Source organism: Pinus tabuliformis, chromosome J, assembly GCF_031772625.1.
Source record: "Pinus tabuliformis cultivar Carrire ecotype Pingquan chromosome J, CPIR1, whole genome shotgun sequence".
Taxonomy (NCBI): Eukaryota; Viridiplantae; Streptophyta; class Pinopsida; order Pinales; family Pinaceae; genus Pinus; species Pinus tabuliformis.
This window is the reverse complement of record NC_142295.1, coordinates 36,506,157-36,525,600: the sequence shown is the minus strand read 5'-3', so window position 1 is coordinate 36,525,600 and position 19,444 is coordinate 36,506,157. Positions and strand designations below refer to the sequence as shown.

The window sequence follows — 19,444 nt, the reverse complement described above, 5'->3', positions numbered from 1 at the left end:
TGAGTTATAAATGTGACATTGAAATTGAGAGAGGAGGGTGAGAATGGTTGTAAAATTAGAAAGGCATAGATAGAAAGGTCTACAGTCTGACAAACAAAAGGGAAAGTATAAGGATGAGCAGATATTTCTTTCAAAAAAACACTGATTAGAATAAAATGATGAGAAAACCCATCATGGCCTATACAATTTAATCACAATGCATTACAATAGAGTTAAATATGCCACCAGGTATGGAGCATAGGAGAGCACTCTGCAAACAAATTGATCCATGGACATATGTTGAAACTAGATAATGAGTTATAAGTGTGACGTTGAATTGAGAGCAAAGGGTGTTAATGGTCATAAAAGAAGAAAGGTGAAAACGAATACATCAAAAATTATGCACAGCAGCAATGAAGAGCACTTAGTTGGCATAAAGAGGAGTGCCCAAGTTTACTAAGGCCACAAAATCGTGGCTCACAAACCTTCTTTGATACCATGTTGAACTCACACAATAAAATACACAATAAAATAAATAAATTTGAATTATATATTATTCACAAGATGTATATTACATATTATTTACAAGATGTGTATATTAATACAATTCATTGACCCTTGGTTTTGATATTTCAAGAGGTATTGATGTTCACAACTATTGGTGTCCATGACTATTGGTGTTTTCGCCTTCCTCTCAAATGAATAAACCAAGTTCACATAACCCCAAAGGATTATGTTTTCAACAATATATTTCATCTATGTGTGCATAAGGCCTGCATATATGGATGTTTGCTTCCATACATGTGCACATACATGGATGTCTACTTTTGTACATATGTGACTTCTATGTATGTACGCATATAAAAATTTGTGCACTTACAAAGGTATCTTAAATCACATATATATAGAAGTGTGCTGATATGGAAGAGTATTCTCTTCCATATATGTGTGGATATACATAAGTTGTCTTCTATGTAAACATGTGTATACAAAAGTTGACTTCCATATATGTGCACTTATAGAGAAGATAAGAAGACTTTTGTACATGCATCACTTCCGTATATACACACATTGGTCTACAAGTGACGCATATACGAAAGTGTGAGTACATATATGGAAGTTGCACATATATGAAAGCTAGTTTTTTTATATGCATGGATTTCCTATATGTGTGCATACAAAATCCATGTTGATGCATATAAAAGTTGTACATTTACATAAGGTGTGTATATGTGTGCCTTACGCACGTGTATGAAATATATGGGCTTGTGTGTGTGTGTTTTATGCACATGTATATGAAAGATATCAGTGCATATACAAAATTCACACATATACATAAGATGTCTTCTATATATGCACAAATTATGTTTATGTGCCCATATATTTCATATACACATGTGTTAGGCACGCATATATGGATGTTGGTTTCCATACATGTGCATATATATAGATGTTGACTTCTCTATGTGTACGCATATATGGAAACCAACTTCCATAGATGTGTGGCTTCTATTTATGTGTGCTTATACAAAAATCATGCATATAAAAAAGTATCTTAACTTGTGTATACATGGAAGTGAAGAGCCATAATTGGTAATAAAATTATGCCATTTTCATCATTCTCCTAAAGTTTATCATGTTATTCCATTTAAATTATAGAACGTTAGATCACATAAAATGGATTGTAATGCAACATTAATTATTATAGTACAATGAAAAATCTTATAAAAACTTGTTATTATATGTGTTGATCCCCTAAAACTTCAAATTTCTATATTTATTTTATAAATGGGAAAATCAGATGATATTAAGTTGGACATTAAGGACCTGGAAAATATCATAGAATTTTCAACTAAAAACTTAACATGGACAAAAATTAGAGGGGATCAGGTTGCTATGATTCCATATAGTTGACTTGAAGATTTTAAAAATGGGGAGAAATCAAATGAAGATGCTCCCACTCAATGTGTTGTTAATACAAATTGATATAAAGAAGCGGAGGAAATTGTAAGCGCCTGCATTAACCCATATCTGAAATATGATATGTGAGTCTTTATTATATGAATATAATTACATATTTCTAATTCAAGTTCATTATCCAAGAAATGTGTGCACATGTTTTCTAACTTGTAATCAGCATTCTTAATTAATTATTGGTATGCCTATGTTTTGAAGTCCACACATAAACTCTCAGGTGGTGATATTACAATGAATCCACAAGAATCAACAAAAAAAAGACACAATCCACACCTAAGCATTAAAGTTGGTTGTAGATGTCATTTCATCGTGCATCAACTTTATGTGTGTCCAAATGATAAATTCAGTGTTATGTGTCATAGGAAGAATGTAGTGGGTAGACCTCAAACATTCAAGTATGCACCACATATATCATTGGATATACGAGCTAGTGTCAAAAGGATGATTGAAGATGGTTTTCATATCACGATGGTTTGGGACAAATTAATCTCTGACATGGAGCACCAATGTGGTGAATTATTCATAGGGGTAACTCGGAATCCCTTAATAAAAGGATTAATATTTTTTAATTTACCATAATATTAAAAAGAAAGAATAAATGAAGGATGACATTAATCTAAGAAGTGACAACTATTGGTACAATCAGTGTCCAGAGAGCTTTTTTTCTACCAAAAGAAAGATATTGTCCAAAACAAATTATTTATTATCGACATACAAACACATTTGATGTGTTCCACAATGGTGATGCATTCATGCAATAATGTTATGTTCATGGATTCCATATATAGTACGACGGTTTGTATTATTGATCTTTTGATTTCTTTGTGATGATCAAATTTAATTCTTTTGTGTTGAATATAACATTTACACATATGTTCTTTCATTGTAGTATCAACTTTATATGTTAATAGTATTCAACAATAATGGTGTGCTTGGGTGATTTCATCATGTAATGTCATACATGATATTTAAAAATGGTTGGAAACTTTATTTTCTATGGCAATGAAAGAATGCCCAAATTGGGACATACAAGTGTTTATCACAAATCATGTTCTTGTTCATATTTAGGCATCAAGATATAGTATTTCTTTTTTTGGAAAGAAACATGAAAAAATAATGTTACGTTCATATAATTTTATCTCTTTTAATGTAATACCATTTTCAAGAGTTTAATCAATTCCTCGATACTACTATGTTATGGCATGTCCATTAAGCATGGGTGAAAAATGTTAGAAACAAAGTTAAATTCAAAAAAAACAAAGTTCGCATGTTATATGCTTTAGGGGAAATCATGCAAGTATCGTGTAAGGATGATGAATCTATACCACAAGTTGTTGCAATAATATTTTTCTGAATTTAGAGAAGAGGAAAATTTTCTGAAATATTTTGACACCACCTAGCTATCTAATGATAAGATCTATAAGTAGACATAGAATCATGACTATCTTTCTATATTAAGATGTTTGTATTCAATACTTTTTAGTGTTCTCATATTTTTTAGTCATTAAACCTTTTCTAGATATGTGGGCAAAAGTTTATTGAATATTTCCACATTCCAATCATGACACCAACAATGCTATTGATTCCTACGATACGTTTCAAAAATATAAGTATCTATATGAGGTAAACAATGCATGCCACAAATGTGTTGACTGGATAATATTTGTGTTGTTGACAAAAGTGGAACTATATTATATTTACAATTAACATTTAAAATAATCAGGAGCTATAAGGCCTACAAAGTGTTAGAAATAAGAGACTCTCTCAAAGTCTAGAGCAATTCAGATACCAAGTGAAAATTTTATGCATGACCCTAAAAGTATAAATAAATTTATGTTTTGTAGCCAAACTAAGGATACTCCTTATACTTGGTATAATGTCATTATACAAGGTCTAAGTTTAATTTTTTTAGTTGTGATTGGGCATTGAATGGAAATGTTTGTAAGCATGTCTTTAAGGTTCAAATGTCGGTCATTGACCATGATTTGGACATTAATGTATTACCAAATGTTTCAAGTCCAATTATTGAGAGTTCCGGATTTTTAGTTGATTTAAATCGAACATGTACAATGAGCCTAGATGATGTTGATTTTGAAACTACAACATTGAACAATCCAATCTTTGAGATTAATAGATCAAAATTTATCTGTGCATCAATTAATAAAAAATAAAAAAGCAAGGGAAATATTGAAAATTTTCCTATAAATTTGGACCATTTAAAAGCAATTGAAAAGGTGTTTTATAGTTTAAGTGAAGAAATAAATTTAAAAAAAAAAGGGCACTAAATCTCCATCTCAAATGATGACTAAGAGAAAACATTGTTTTTGGGCCACCACACAATACAAACCATAAGTTGAAAAGGTTGGACAAGTTCGCACAAAGTCAATGAAGAGCGTGGACAAGAAAATAGAACTACTTTATTCAAAAGAAAATAGGATTGTTAAAAGATCTAAATCTCAAAGTGAATATTATAGTGTTGGACATTGTCAACTTCAATTAATTTCTAATGATACTATCGAGAGTAACACGGACATAGTTATAAATTATTGATAACAAATGAGAGTCGTAAATTTATTCATATAGTTAAATTAAAACTTATCTAATTAAATATTTAGTGCATGGTGTCATCAACCAACGGTGACTTTATTTTTATTTTTTTTTATGCTTTATGTTATAAGCTCAACCAAATGGTATAGCAATCTAAGAAATTAACACAAACATACCAACAATCCCATAATTCCATGTTTGATAATTCCATGTTTGAACATATAACATTTGGTAAAAGGTAAATTTAATATTAAATTTAATAATTTTAGTGCAAAAGTGTTAACTTCCTCTGACCGTATTTAGATAGTGTTAGCTGATGTGCAAATATTGCTTTGTTTCCTGTATCCAATTTCTAATATAGAAATACACTCATGATGAGTATTTATACAAGATTTCCTCCCGTCTCATGTGCTTTTAGTTCAAGTTTGCTTAGAAAGTTATATACTATAGTGCTTAATGATCACTATATATTGCAATGCTTAACCACTACAATGTAGGTAACATGCAATCAATCCATTTTCTTCATGTAACTTTAGTACACTTTTAAATATCTAATTTAAAAAATAAAAGTTATTTTTTTATATGTATTTAAGTTTGCTTGCTACATAATTAATTATTGTTAGTTTCACTCTCATAATAAAATAATTATAAATCCAAAATTATATTTAAATAAATCAAATCTTGAGAATTAGGAGTTAGTTCCTCAAACTAGGGAGTTTAGTTAGGATGAGAGATTCTTTCCAACTAGTTCTCTTAGATTAGTGTTTTGTTGAGAATGTATCTCAACCAAGTTTGTTCAAGATAGACGCACTATCTTGAGACAACTTGCTCATGTATTTATATGTATCATAAACATTATTTAAAATGAGAAAAATACATCAGAATGAGGGACTACAGGAAAGTCTCTTATGCCTTTTCTATTGTATCTACATTTATGTATCTTATCTTTTAGTGTGTGTATTTATTAAATTCCCTTCATGTGGTATCAAAGCATGTAGCTTGTTGAGGAATTAATTGTGCATTCAAACACTATGTATTCTCTGTCTGTGGAGCGCTGAGTATTGAAACATGGATTGCAAGTATGAGTATGGGTGCAAGTGTGTGTGTTTGTCTTCGTAACATCATCTAGAATGGTATCCAAGGATGAAATCATGGGAAAGCCGGTAGCATGGACAGAATTAGGAAAGGCTTCATCAGAGAACTCGAGCTCTCCGTTGTCCATTGCCATTTCAATCTCTCATCGCTACTTCCACATTACTTGCGATATCTTTTTTCTATAGAAGCGCCCAAGAGATGCGGGAACAAATTAGATGAAAAACCCCTATAAATTCTCATAATATCTGGTGTGAAGTCCACAAAATGAATTGAAAGGTGTTGCTGCCAATTCTCATGGGGAGTTTGATGACATTCTCTATTTTCGGGATCAGACCACGAAGGGTACCTATAAAAATACCAGTCGATTGATGAGGCATTGGCATTCTGACTTTGCAAGAGGATGAGGTCAACTTTTTAGCAATTTGATAATCTCTTTGAAGCTAGGGTTTCGTTTGCTTTACATTTGGTGTTGCAGAAATTGCTCCAGGTGGCTCATGAGTCAAGTGGAAGGACATCAGCGCAAAGGAGCTAATTTCTAAATGCGCAATTGTTGTCACCAAGAGAGGTCTGCATGTTGAATAGTATTTTCATGAAGTAGATAGTAAGGACAGTGCTTTGAATGAGACATTGACGTTAGCAGATCGCCTTGTTGTGTTGCCTCCAGATTTTTGATAGGAACACTATTGTTATGGATGCATGTCAATGAGTAGTGGTCACCCGTGCCACATAATGTCCTCAGAATTCAGTTCTGGGCTCTCCCTCTCTGATCATTGAACTTTGGATTCGAATAGATCCAGTGCACAGAGGAAAAGAGCTGATCTAAAGAAATGAAGACCATGTCCAGAGACGTGTTCAATGTACAAGGGTAATTCTCTAGAAAAATCAAATCAAATCATTTTATTTGTGAAAGGACTTGGACAATCCGCTCGATTCCTCCTTTACAATTTGTTGGACGATCCTCAAAATCTGCTCAAAATTAGGTAATAACTTAGAAGATTCTTTTTCTATGTGATAGGTGGTGTTGGTTTCAAGTTTTAGTGGAATATCTTCTTAGAAAAGGATTAAAGGTTACTCCTCTTTCATTTTATAAAGTAATATGCATCTCAGATTTGTAGTGGTCGTCGAAGAATTTTAAGGGAGTGTTAAACTTGTTTTGGCATTCAAAAACATAGTAAATAATTGACCAGACCTCATTGAAGTGTCCGTTCTTTAAAGGAATCCACCAGTGTCAATATAATTCAAAGGTTGTTCCACCATTCATAATAATCAACGGTGCCTAGAGAAACCTGAGTCAAGTGACCTGGAAGATCTGTTCATGTGAAACAGAGACCGACCAGTGCATGAAATAAAGGACCAACCTACTTGCAATAAAGCAAGGAGCTAGCGAAAGTCAACACAGTGACCTGTGCAACATGCATCAATTCCAGTGTAAGGAAGAAGCCAGCCTAGATGTGGAGCAATTTGGAACGAGTGTAGAGAACATGGATATGACTGACAAAAGACTGCAGAAAACCTGAAACTTTTGCAACGGGTGTGATTCATAAAATAAACAGCAGAAATATAGAAAAACCAGACATGGCGGAAAAATGCCTCAGCCTTACAGCATTCCTCACATTCTAATTATTAAAATAATGTTTATGATACATATAAATACATGAGCAAGCTGTCTCAAGATAGTGCATCTATCTTGAACCAACTTGGTTGAGATACATTCTCAACAAAACACTAATCTAGGAGAACTAGTTGGAGAGAATCTCTCATCCTAACTAAACTCCCTAGTTTGAGGAACTAACTCCTAATTCTCGAGATTTGATTTATTTAATTATAATTTTGGATTTATAATTGTTTCATTATGAGAGTGAGGCTAACATTCCCCCCCTTAATGATAAATCCAAAATAAGAACAAGGAACCCTCTTCCAAGTTCTTAAGTTGATCCTCAAAAAACATTTGCCTGAAAAACCACCAACATTGGATGTTGAGGAAACTGCAATACGAAGAGACCATGAGTCAGCTGCATGTTTGATTCATCTCTAAATGTCGCTTGACAACTCCATCACGTGCCAAGTTGTAAAAGGACACAATTGTCCTTTTACAGCTTGGCACATGATGGAGTTGTCAAGCGACATTCAGAGATGAATCAGACATGCAGCTGACGCATGGTCTCTTCGTATTGTAGTTTCTTCAACATCCAGCTTTGGTGGTTTTTCAGGCAAATGTTTTTTGAGGATCAACTTGAGAACTTGGAAGAGGGTTCCTTGTTCTTATTTTGGATTTATCCTTGAGGGGGGAATGTTAGCCTCACTCTCATAATAAAACAATTATAAATCCAAAATTATAATGAAATAAATCAAATCTTGAGAATTAAGAGTTAGTTCCTCAAACTAGGGAGTTTAGTTAGGATGAGAGATTCTCTCCAACTAGTTCTCCTATATTAGTGTTTTGTTGAGAATGTATCTCAACCAAGTTTGTTCAAGATAGACGCACTATCTTGAGACAACTTTCTCATGTATTTATATGTATCATAAACATTATTTAAAATGAGAAAAATACATGGGAATGAGGGACTACAGGAAAGTCTCTCATGCCTTTTCCGTCGTATCTACATTTATGTATCTTATCATTTAGTGTGTGTATTTATTAAATTCCCTTTAGTTATATGAGGAATTAATAAGTGTTGTATTCATACATGAATTTTATTGATATTTTAGGTCATAGTATGTGGGAAATATATATATATATATATATATATATATTAGAATTTTTTATTTATGTTTTTATTTTTGTCTAAAAATTTTTATTTCAATTTAAGATGGAGGAAGATATGTTGACTTTTTTTATTTATTTTTAATTGAAAGCTTAGATTGATTCTCAATGGGATATGCTCAGCATATGCTTAGTCTTAGATTTGTGGCTCCCCACCCACCAATTTCCTAGGAATTTAATATTATTCCAATTCTAATAAGTTCATCCATGATAAGTTCCTCATTATTATTTATAACATTCATTTATATATAAACAAATTTTATTTAGCAAAATGGTCCATTACTTTTTACTCATTATTATTTATAACATTCATTTATAATTCCTTTTTTTTCTTAAGTTAAAGTTGACCCATAGCCCTTTTATACATGGTTAATCAGGTAAATGTGTGCATTAGTAAGACATTCTTTATGTTTCAATAGTTTTTTTGGTTATATTTATGAAGGCTTCGGCTATATCAACCACATTAATATTTTTAATATGATTGTATTAGTTATATGGTTATGGACAAAAAAGATATATCAAAATTTATGTTAGAAATTTATAAAATCACTATTACGGGAGAGTGTACTACTTACATACGAAATAAGATTCATGTTACAAATTTGATGGGACCTTGTAGATTTTATCTATGATGAAGTTAGTCATCCGATAGTGTCTACATGTTTGTGATAAAAAACAGGGAAAAAACTTATAATAAAATGCTTTAAAAGCAATATATTTAAAATTGAACTTAATTGATATTATATGGATCATTAATCTACCAATTTGCAATTTAAAATAAGTTATACATGTCTTCTCTGTAAAAAATTATCACAATTATTTGAAACTAGATTTTATATTATTTAAAATTTCAGTATTATTAAAAATGAACAGAATAAAAAAACAATAAAATAAACTGATATGTAATTTCAATTAATATATAAATAAAATGAAATGAGATCAATAATTTTTTCAATAAAATATTTTTTTAGATGAAATAAAATCAATAAGTACTATATAATTTCAATAAATATGATCTAAAGTTAATATATATATATATATTAATTTTTTTTCCACTAAAATTTAAAAATATCAGCGTAATATTATTTTCCTAAAAACCTTTACGGGCCTGTCAACTTAGATTTCTTAAATCCTGAAAGCAATAATGAAAATTTACAAAAGAATAAAATAACCTAAATACCTATACTATACTATATTATATTATATTATATTATATTATATTATATATATGGGGATGCTCAATAGATTATGACTCTATTTACTTTCACATTGGGAAAGTAAACAATTGAAGTGAAGAAGAATGAGCATCATAAGACCATCCCTATGTATTGCTCACGAAAATATACTATAATATACGGAATGGAAATATGTACTATAATCCATTATATCAATAATTATATAGTTCATATCATATAATATAATTCAATTGAATATAGACATGTGTAATTATATAATATTAATTAGTATATAATGGTTATATAAATATAGTTAATGTAATTGTGATATTGATAATTATTAATATATTGTGGTTTATTATAAAATTTTAATTATATATTAATTATTTAAAGAATGTATACAATGATTTTCTTGTTTTTATCAAATTACACCATTTTATAATTTTGGAGAATTTGGACGATATATACCATTAATTTTGGAATTTTTGAATAGGGGAATGTTTACCATGCATCAAGTTTTTATAATTGTATAGGTATTTATGATAATCATGAATAGCAATTATACAGACATTTATTGTAGTGGAAGATGGATATAAAGAGTTAAAAACTCATGTAATTGATAAACATGACAAACTAGATTCACCAACAATGCAAAATCAGTGAATGTATTCTTTCTGGCCTCTCGAAATAAGAATTTGTTGAAAGTATGCATTACAAATTGATAAACATGACAAGCTAAATGCACTAACATGCAAAATCAGTGAATGTAGTCTTTCTGGCCTCTCAAAATAAGAATTTGTTGAAGGTATGCATTACAAATCAACAAAGAAGTTGTGGGACAAGTTACAAAGCACCTATGAATGATATGACCATGTAAAGAGAGTTAAACTTCATGTTCATCAAATGAAGTTTGAAAGCTTAAGGATGAATGAATATGAAAACATAGCAGTTGTTTTCCTTTGTGTGGATGACATATTTAATACTATTAAATGTCTTGACGAAGTAGTTAATGAAGTTGTAGTAGTTTAAAATGCTTTGAAATCTCTGCCCTCTAGATTCAATGCAAAATTTTCGGCGAGAAGAACTAAAATATATTTAAAAACTATCCATGGAGCAACTTCATGGAAACCTGACAGCCTATAAGATGAGGACCATTAAGGAGAAGTCGGGATCGAGGGAAGTCGCCTTTAAAGTTGAAAATAATACACATGATAAACAAGACTATTCAAGCCATGAATCTGATGAGGAAGAAGCATAGTTTGTAAGGAAGCTAAAGGCAGGTTTTGGGAGTATAAAGGTAAAATACCTTTTAAGTGTTTTAATTGTGGTAAAATTTGTCATTATGCTTCTAAGTGCCCCTATGATAAGGTAGATAATGAATGTGATGAAACATAAAAGAAGAAAAATAGTAAATTCAAGAAAAAAAACATTATATTCTGAAGAGGACAGTAGCCCATCAACAAAAGAGGATGAACAATCATCTATTGAAGACAAGGCTAAAGATTTTCTTCATGTGGCCACAGAGACCCATATTGAAGGACAAGAGGAAATGGAGTCAGATGAAGAAGAAGGTGATGTAAATCTTGAACGTGAATTGATTAGTCCTTTGAAAGAAAGAAACAACCTTAGGAGAAAGAATAAAAACCAAAGAGATTTATTGCTGAAGTATGAAAGGAAAGAGCATGAGTTTGATGAGTCATCAATCATTCTTCTAAAAACTGAATTAGAATAAGCTAAGAGGATTGAAGAAATACTTATAGGACAGCTACAAGAGAATTCAAAGGAATGTGAAAATCCAGAAGAGGAAAATATTTCTATAAAGAAGCAATTAGAGAAAGAAAAAGCTCAACCTAATCAGAATTTAAATTTTGTCAAAGGAACTGAAACCTTAGATACAATTCTCAGCAGGACGAGATGTCCCTTCATTAATATAGGTGTGGGTTATGAAGGAGAAACAAGTACGAAGAAATCGGAAAGTAACAAACCAAAAAGCTATGTTGAAATGCCCAAAGAATCCAATAGCGATGTAAGCAGGCGCACTAACAAATCTCAAGAGCAGCAAAGAAATACCCAAATCATCAATGCAAGTATTACTCAATATAAAGTAAAGAACCAATAGATATTTGAGGTTCCTCATAAATATGGTGAAAGAAGAGACAAAATAACCTTTCCTCATGTACTAATTTTGGTCACAACGCTATAAATTTTAGATCCTATGCGAGAAATGACTATGTCAAAGTTAAAAGTAAAGAAAATCTTCAAACCTCAAGAAATATGTATCATAGATGTATAAATTTCCAAAAAACAGATGACAGAGGAAATAACTTTTTGCTCCCTTTATGGATATCATTGAGTGTTACAACTACAACAATTATGGAAGCAAAGTAGCTAATTATAGAAGCATTCAAATCATATCTCACGACCAAAATAAGAAAGTAGAAGTGACAACGACTTGGAAGAAAAAGAGACAAGAGAAGCAAGAAGAATGTGGCTTTGTCTTATATGCACAAAACCAAGGAAGTCAATGGTATATTGATAGAGGGAGATCAAAGCACATGACAGGTGATAAAAGTAGGTTCTATCTCTGAAATAAAATAAAGGAGGCAATGTTGCCTTTGGGAACAATGCACCAAGCAAGATTATTGGCAAAGGCATAGTCAATCTAGATAATGGAAAAGATAAAGCTCAAAATGTCTTGTATGTTGATGGAATTAAACACAAAGTCTTGAGTTTAAGTTGGATGTGTGATCAAGGCTATGATATCACCTTTCACTCTAAAGGTTGTGAAATCAATAGATCAACTATAGGTAGATTTGTGGAAAGTGCATCAAGAACCCCAAGCAATGTTTATATTATTAATGAAGACAATGAAAAGTGTTGCATGGAGAAACTTGATGAAAGTTTTCTCTGGGACATAAGATTGGTGCATCAATTTTGATCGACTAGTAAAGCTCAGCAAGAAGGAGGCAGTGAGATATTTTCCCAAAATTTCAAAGCCCAATAATACAATTTGCAAATATTGTCAATTTGGGAAGCACAATCGAGTGCAATTTAAGGCAAAGGAACATTCAACAACAAGACCATTAGAGCTACTTAATACAGATATCTGTGGACCCAAAAGTGCAGAAATCCCGAGTGGTGGGAGTTATTTCTTGTTATTAATAGATGACTACACTAGGTTGACATGATTTGTGTTCTTAAAAGAAAAATCTTAAACATTTGGCAAGTTTAAAGTCTTTAAAGCTTTAGCTGAAAATAAAATTGATCTAAAAATAAAATGTTTGATATCTACCAGAGGAGGAGAGTTTACATCGGATGATTTTAATGAATTATGTGAAGTGAATGGAACAAAAAGACAATTCCTAATAGCTATAACCACCCAACATAATGGTGTAAATAAAAGGAAACATAGAACAGTGTAACAAATGGCAAGAACTATGCTTGATGAAAAAAATATGCCAAAAACCTTTTGGGTTGAAGCTATTCACACAGCAGTTCACATGTTGAACAAATCTCATATAAGGATGAAAAGTAACAAAACACCTCATAAATTGTGGTTTGGAAGGCCAGCATCAATTAAACATTTTAAAATATTTAGCAATGAATGTTATATCAAAAATAAATGAGGACAACTCGTGAAAATTTGATTCCATGGCATATGAAGGCATAATTTTAGGTTATGTAAATAAAAGCAAAGGATACATATGCTATAACAAAATATTGAACAAAAGTTTTGATTGTATTGATGTGAAAGAAGATGAAGTATTAGCCTACAAGGAAAGACACCCAAAAAAATCAATTTAGATGAGCCAATTAGCAATGAATATGAAGCAGAAGATCATGAAGAGAAAGAGGAGGAAGAAGAGGATGATACAAAGTCATTACATCCAAGTATTATCAAAAGCATCATCCAAATAGTCAAAGTCTTGGAAACGAAATAAATATTCTCTGGTCCCGGATGATGGGTGGAGGGTCCACCCTAAACGTTGGATAGGATATCAATTCTATACACAACTCCATTCGGAAATCTTATACGGATATGATTAACTGTGGAAATATTAATTATATTAGAAGAATATTTTTAGGTCCATCAAGCCATGCAAATCTTGCCCTACTGTTCATAATAGAACCTAGAAATTTTGCACAATCTATTCAAGATGAACATTGGATCAAGGCTATGAATAAGGAACTCTACCATATTGAAAAGAATAAAAACATGGGAACTTGTGCCAATACCTAAGGGCAAGAATGTGATTGGAACTAAGTGTGTTTTCATGAATAAGTTGAATGAAGATGGACAGATATTCAAGAACAAATCTAGACTAATATGTAAAAGGTATGCACAAGTAGATGGTGTTGACTTTGAAGAAACCTTTGTACTAGTTTCTAGAATTGTAGCCATAAGGATATTTAAATTGGATTTTGCATGCTTCAAAAGGTTTAAAGTTTATCATATGTATGTCAAATCAACATTTCTAAATGGATAACTACAAGAAGAAGTGTACATTGAGCAACTAGAATGATTCTAGCTATCAAAAGACGAAGACCATTTGTGCAAATTGAAGAAATGCCTTTATGGGGTAAAGCAAGCACCTAGGACATGGTAATCAAGACGTATCCATACCCACAACAACAATGCTTCAAAAGGGGAACATACAACAATTTGTATATTAAAGCTGAAAATGAAAATATTTTAATTGTTCTTGTTTATGTAGACAACATAATTTTTGGAATTGATGTTGATTTAATGAGTCAAAGTTTTGCAATTGATATGAAAAAGGAATTTGAAATGTATATGTTTGGAAAAATGTCATTTTTCCTTGGATTGTAGGTTCATAGATCAAAAAAATGAATTTTTATTTCTCAAACTAAATATCTTAAAGAGATATCAAAGAAAATTGGCATGGAGAATTGTGCACATGTGAGCAAACCCATAGTAACAGGATCTAAACTCAGTAAGGATGATGAATATCCAAAAGTTGATCAGACATGTACAAGTATATGATTGGTAGTTTACTTTATCTAACAACCTCAAGACCATATATGATGCAAGCAGTGGGATAAGTGGGAAAATTTTAGTCAAATCCATAGGAAACTCATGCACATGCAGTAAACAGGACATTCGAGTACTTCCAAGGGGCCATAGATTTTGGCTTATGATATCCAAGAAGCAAATTTTCACTTTCAAAGCTTAAACAGATGTAGATTAGGCTGGTAGTGTTGATGACAAGGAAAGCATCGATGGAGTAGTGTTCTTTCTAGAAATTTGTCTAGTCTCTTGGCTCAGCAAGAAAGGGACTTTAATAAGCCTATACACAGATTAAGCGAAGTATATTGCAACAACAGCATGTTGCACCTAGGTTCTATGAATGAAGAAAAATATCCAGGACATTCAGGTAAATAGTGATCGAATTGTACCTATTATGTGTGAAAACAGTAGTGCTATTAATATTTCTAAAACCCTGTTATGCATTATAAGACAAAGCATGTTCCCATCAAGTATAATTTTCTTAGAGAGAAATTTATTGATCATATTTAAAATTAGAATATATTTCCTCAAAATAATAGGTTGAAAATATCCTTACCAAACCACAAAGCAAAGATATTTTGAGTATATTAGACAGAGGTCTTTCTCAGTAAAAGAAGTAGTAGATAAGTGCAGTCCACCACACCCTACCATTTTCACAAGTTACACTACAGGAGAAAAGTGTTGTTCGCAAAGGGGAGTACTAGAGACAATACATTTGTTTCCAAGGAGATTTTTGTTGCCATCGGGAGAGGAAAATTAACTAATATCAACACAAGGGGAATAGTCACCATGTAGCCCTTTGCCATTGATGTCAAAGGGGGGGAAGTAAACAGACATAAGGGGTAAAATATTTAGCCAACATATAGGGGTGTTCTCAACCAAAGTAAGATTATGTCTGATTGTGTTTCCATTAATGCCAAAGGGGGATATTGTCGAATAGGTTGTGTCATTGATGTCAAAGGAATTGTGGTCTTTTATGTAGGTCAATGTTTGATCATGCATTATCCTTGTTGTCAAAGGAATTGTGGTCTTTTATGTTTGTCAAGTTTGTTTGAAGATAATATCCTTGTTGTCCCAAAGGAGTTGTGAGCAGACAATACATCTAATAACTTATACCCTCTTCTAGATGCCAATGAGTATAGTCTATTTTTTGAAAACGTTCATACTCATCGTAGAGTTCCAATGAATGTTTACACCAAAATGTACAACTTGGGGACTCGGAAAAACTATTCGAACAATTTCATTTGTTTTTTGTTATGCTCCAAAAGGTTACAGAATCTAATGATTTTGTTGTCACATGGTCTATAGAGAATACAAATGAGAAGCATATTGAAAATAGAAAAGTTATATTGATTATTTGTCATACATATTTTCTTTGTAATTGGGAAAATGAGTTTCATGAATGGGAAACATTCGACGTTGTTATTTATCATGGTGCAAACAGGTAACTTGTTCTAGGGAAAATAGAAATTAGTGGTGTTGAAATAGTTGTTACAATTTTTTATACATTTCATATTCGTGGTCGAATCTTGTGTGAGGTGCAATGGAATGGTGATTTTTTATAAGGTTCATCATTTGAAAAATGAAAAATCGAGTCTTTACAATACTTGTCAAGGAATTAAAACTAAGAAGTATTATGGGCTTAAAGGAATAATAATGCAAAACAAAAGCATGGATTTATTGAATGCTTTTAATTTGGTTTCTCCATTAGGGTAATTTTGAGGTCAAAAATGGGCTTCAAAACAAGAAATGTTCTAACAAAATTAACTTTAAGAGAACTAATAGAATTCAAGAAGATGATGGCATCCCCAAGGGAAAATATTTTGGAGGGAAAAGAAGAAAAGTGCTTTTATTTAATGTATTTATGGATATTGTCCTTATAGGTTTACTCAAATGCTAAGTGTGGATACCCATTGGATGTGTAATTAAATTCCACATCGAACGAGTACCCACTCTACATACTTCTGAGTAGACCCATATCGAAAAGAAAAAAAAATGAAAATACATGAAAGTGTTCATGTAATTTCATTTTTTTCGATGTGGGTCTACTCAGAGGTATGCAAAGTGGGTACTCATTGTAAGTGGAATTTAATTCTACATCCAACGAGTGTCCACACTTGACATTTCAGTAAACCTATAAGGAGATAAGCTAAAAATACAATTTAAACAAAAAAAAATAGCTTTCTTTCTTTTTTCTTTAAAAAATCATCACTCTTATTCTATTGTTTTTAACTATTATTTTATTATCTTCCTTAGGAAGCCCATTTTAGACCTCAAAATTTCCTTAATTCATGGATTCTTATGGACCCATGAACATTTTTGGGAGTTCTATGATGAGCCTCTCAACCAAGGACAATGGATAAGTGCACCTGAAAGGCTTTTATGCATTGCAAAGGAGTGTAAACAGAATTTGCTATGGGTGTTGTGAAAATCACTATTGAGAATGACAAAGGAAGAGACTATAGGACATATTATGATGGGAAAGAAAGTTAATGTTGTCTTTTTGTGTTATGAGCCCATTGTAGAGACATGTTTAGGAAAAGAATATTGGATAGCCCAGATTTTCAATGCCTTATCTCAAAGGATATTCCTTGGAGTTATGGGAGCCATCTAAATCAAGTTGAGTGTTGCCACAGAACAACTCTAGATGGGATCATTTGGTCTTACCTTCATCAAAATAATCTTGATGGTTGTGATTCATGCTCCTTTTCCCTTGTACTCGCTTGTCTAGTAAATCTTCAGCAAGTCAACAATTATTTGGAGCTAATCAAACCAAACAACAAGGACGATTTGAAAAAGCAAAAGAAGGATGGGGCTCTAGCCGCATTTGTTTTTTGAAGGATGTTGAATTGATTGGTGGATTCAGTTAAGATGAGAGTTTCATGGGCCTTAGTGATGCACAACACTATGGGGAAATGTGGGCCTTAAATAAGTTAATGGCATCTTGGATTTCACGAGATGACAACATATTGTTATTTAGCTATTATGTTAGGATGTTGGACATATTGAAGGTAACACAAGCTCAGCTGTAGAAGTGTCTAAAAGGAAACTTGATCAATATTTCAATGCTCAATACCATGGGTCGAATTAAAACCATGGGTGCCTAGACAAAAACAAAAATACTAAATACAATGTGTCTAAAGGAGTGTGCCAGCAAGAAAAGTGTGAGAGGGGCAACAAAGGTTTGAAGATTGTGTGGTAGTAGAGTGTGAAGCCTAATTGACAATGTGATTGTGTGACAGAAAATGTAAATACTAAGAAAGTCATATGTGTGTGCATGAGGATGAATGTTGTAGATGTGTGTATGCAAGTACAACATGGTTGTTTGTTGAATGAGACAGTAGTGTTGAGTGGAAGTAAGTGATAATGGGACTATATGACAACAATGTTGAGTGGTAGGAAGTGACAGTGGTACTATGTGATAGCAATGTTGAGTGGTTGCAAGTGATAGGAGGATTTTGTGGCAAAAATACCAAGTGATAACCAGTGACAATGGGATTGTCTAACAGCAAAGCAAAGTGGAATCAAATGTATATGTGACTGTGTGATAGCATGTATGAATGTTGAGAGGAAAATTAGAAGGAAAGAGTTGAGGAGAGAGATCATATTAGAGAATTAAGTGTATATATCATATTATTGAGGACTAAATGTCCATAATATATTGCTAAAGTGTCAAGGGAGTTTTTGAATCAAAGAAAAATAAGAAGATTTATGAGGAGATCTAAAGAAACAAGTAAAGTATAAAAATCAAGATTATAGGGGATTGATGTCTCCTGCATGTTGGTTCCTACGAATTTAGTGGGGATTGGTGTCTCCATTAGGTTCGTGTATGCAAAGAACGGGGTACTGGTATCTCATGTAAGTTGGTGCCTACAAAAAAAATGTAACTAGAGTTAGTGCTCACAAATGCAATTAATAAAAAGAAGTTTTGTGATTTTTATCCCGGATGGATTTCCACGTACATCTCATGTTCAATCTTGATATATCTTGATTGATGATTTGTTTTTCTTGATTATTCTTTAAATTGTTAAAAAGTGTATTATATTGATTCACCCCTCACCCTTCTCAATATAATCTTAGCTCCAATATTTACCAAGTGATATGTCATCATCCTACTTAGGATGAATGTGTGAAAGAAAATGAAACTCCTTCCTGTACAAAAGAGGTTAGGCTAGAATACTTTATTTATTTAAATAAAAGTGATTACCATTAATCAAAATTATTTTTTGTATTTTATATGCCAAATTCAAGACATAAATCATAATAGTATAAAGTTCATTTTTTGAAATTATCCTTGTAGGGTTAAATCATTGCATGTCTTTGTAGGTAGCCCTTTTTATACAAAATAATGACAAAAGCCATAATATTTTAGCACATAAGTAAACTTGGTGCATGTTTTAGATATCAAAGTAGCAAACCTAGTGGATTTAGTTAAAGCAATACTAGTTAAGCAAATATACACTCTATGTATTGTTTGCTAGACTTGAACCTGCGTGCTTCCAAGTCCTATGTTGTGATTTCAATCCTTTTATTCATAGTAGAATCCTTCACCTGTTCTCTTATTGCAAAGTTACAACATTGTCAATAAATATCAAAATTGATATCGATATAATGAAAATATAGGAACCATGCATGGCAAGGGAAAACACAATGCATTTAGAAGCTATGTAGTTCTAAATTATAATGAATCATGTCAATATTATTATGAGCTAGGGTGTAGGCGACTTACCTCTCTTATGTATCCTTGAAGTCTAGGTGAATGTCATAATGGTTGAAGACTGTGTGATTTTTGGTAACCATCCTATCCACCATCAATTATGTGCCAAGGGGTTTTGGGAGATGCATATTCTTTATTCTAAACACAATATTATAAATAGA

At 31.9% G+C, this 19,444-nt stretch overlaps 1 pseudogene; it reads left to right on the top strand.

The window, feature by feature from the left end:
• The first annotated feature begins 15,752 nt into the window (after positions 1-15,752).
• On the top strand, positions 15,753-17,598 carry LOC149225312 (switch 2 pseudogene; annotated as a pseudogene).
• The last annotated feature ends 1,846 nt before the right edge of the window (positions 17,599-19,444 follow it).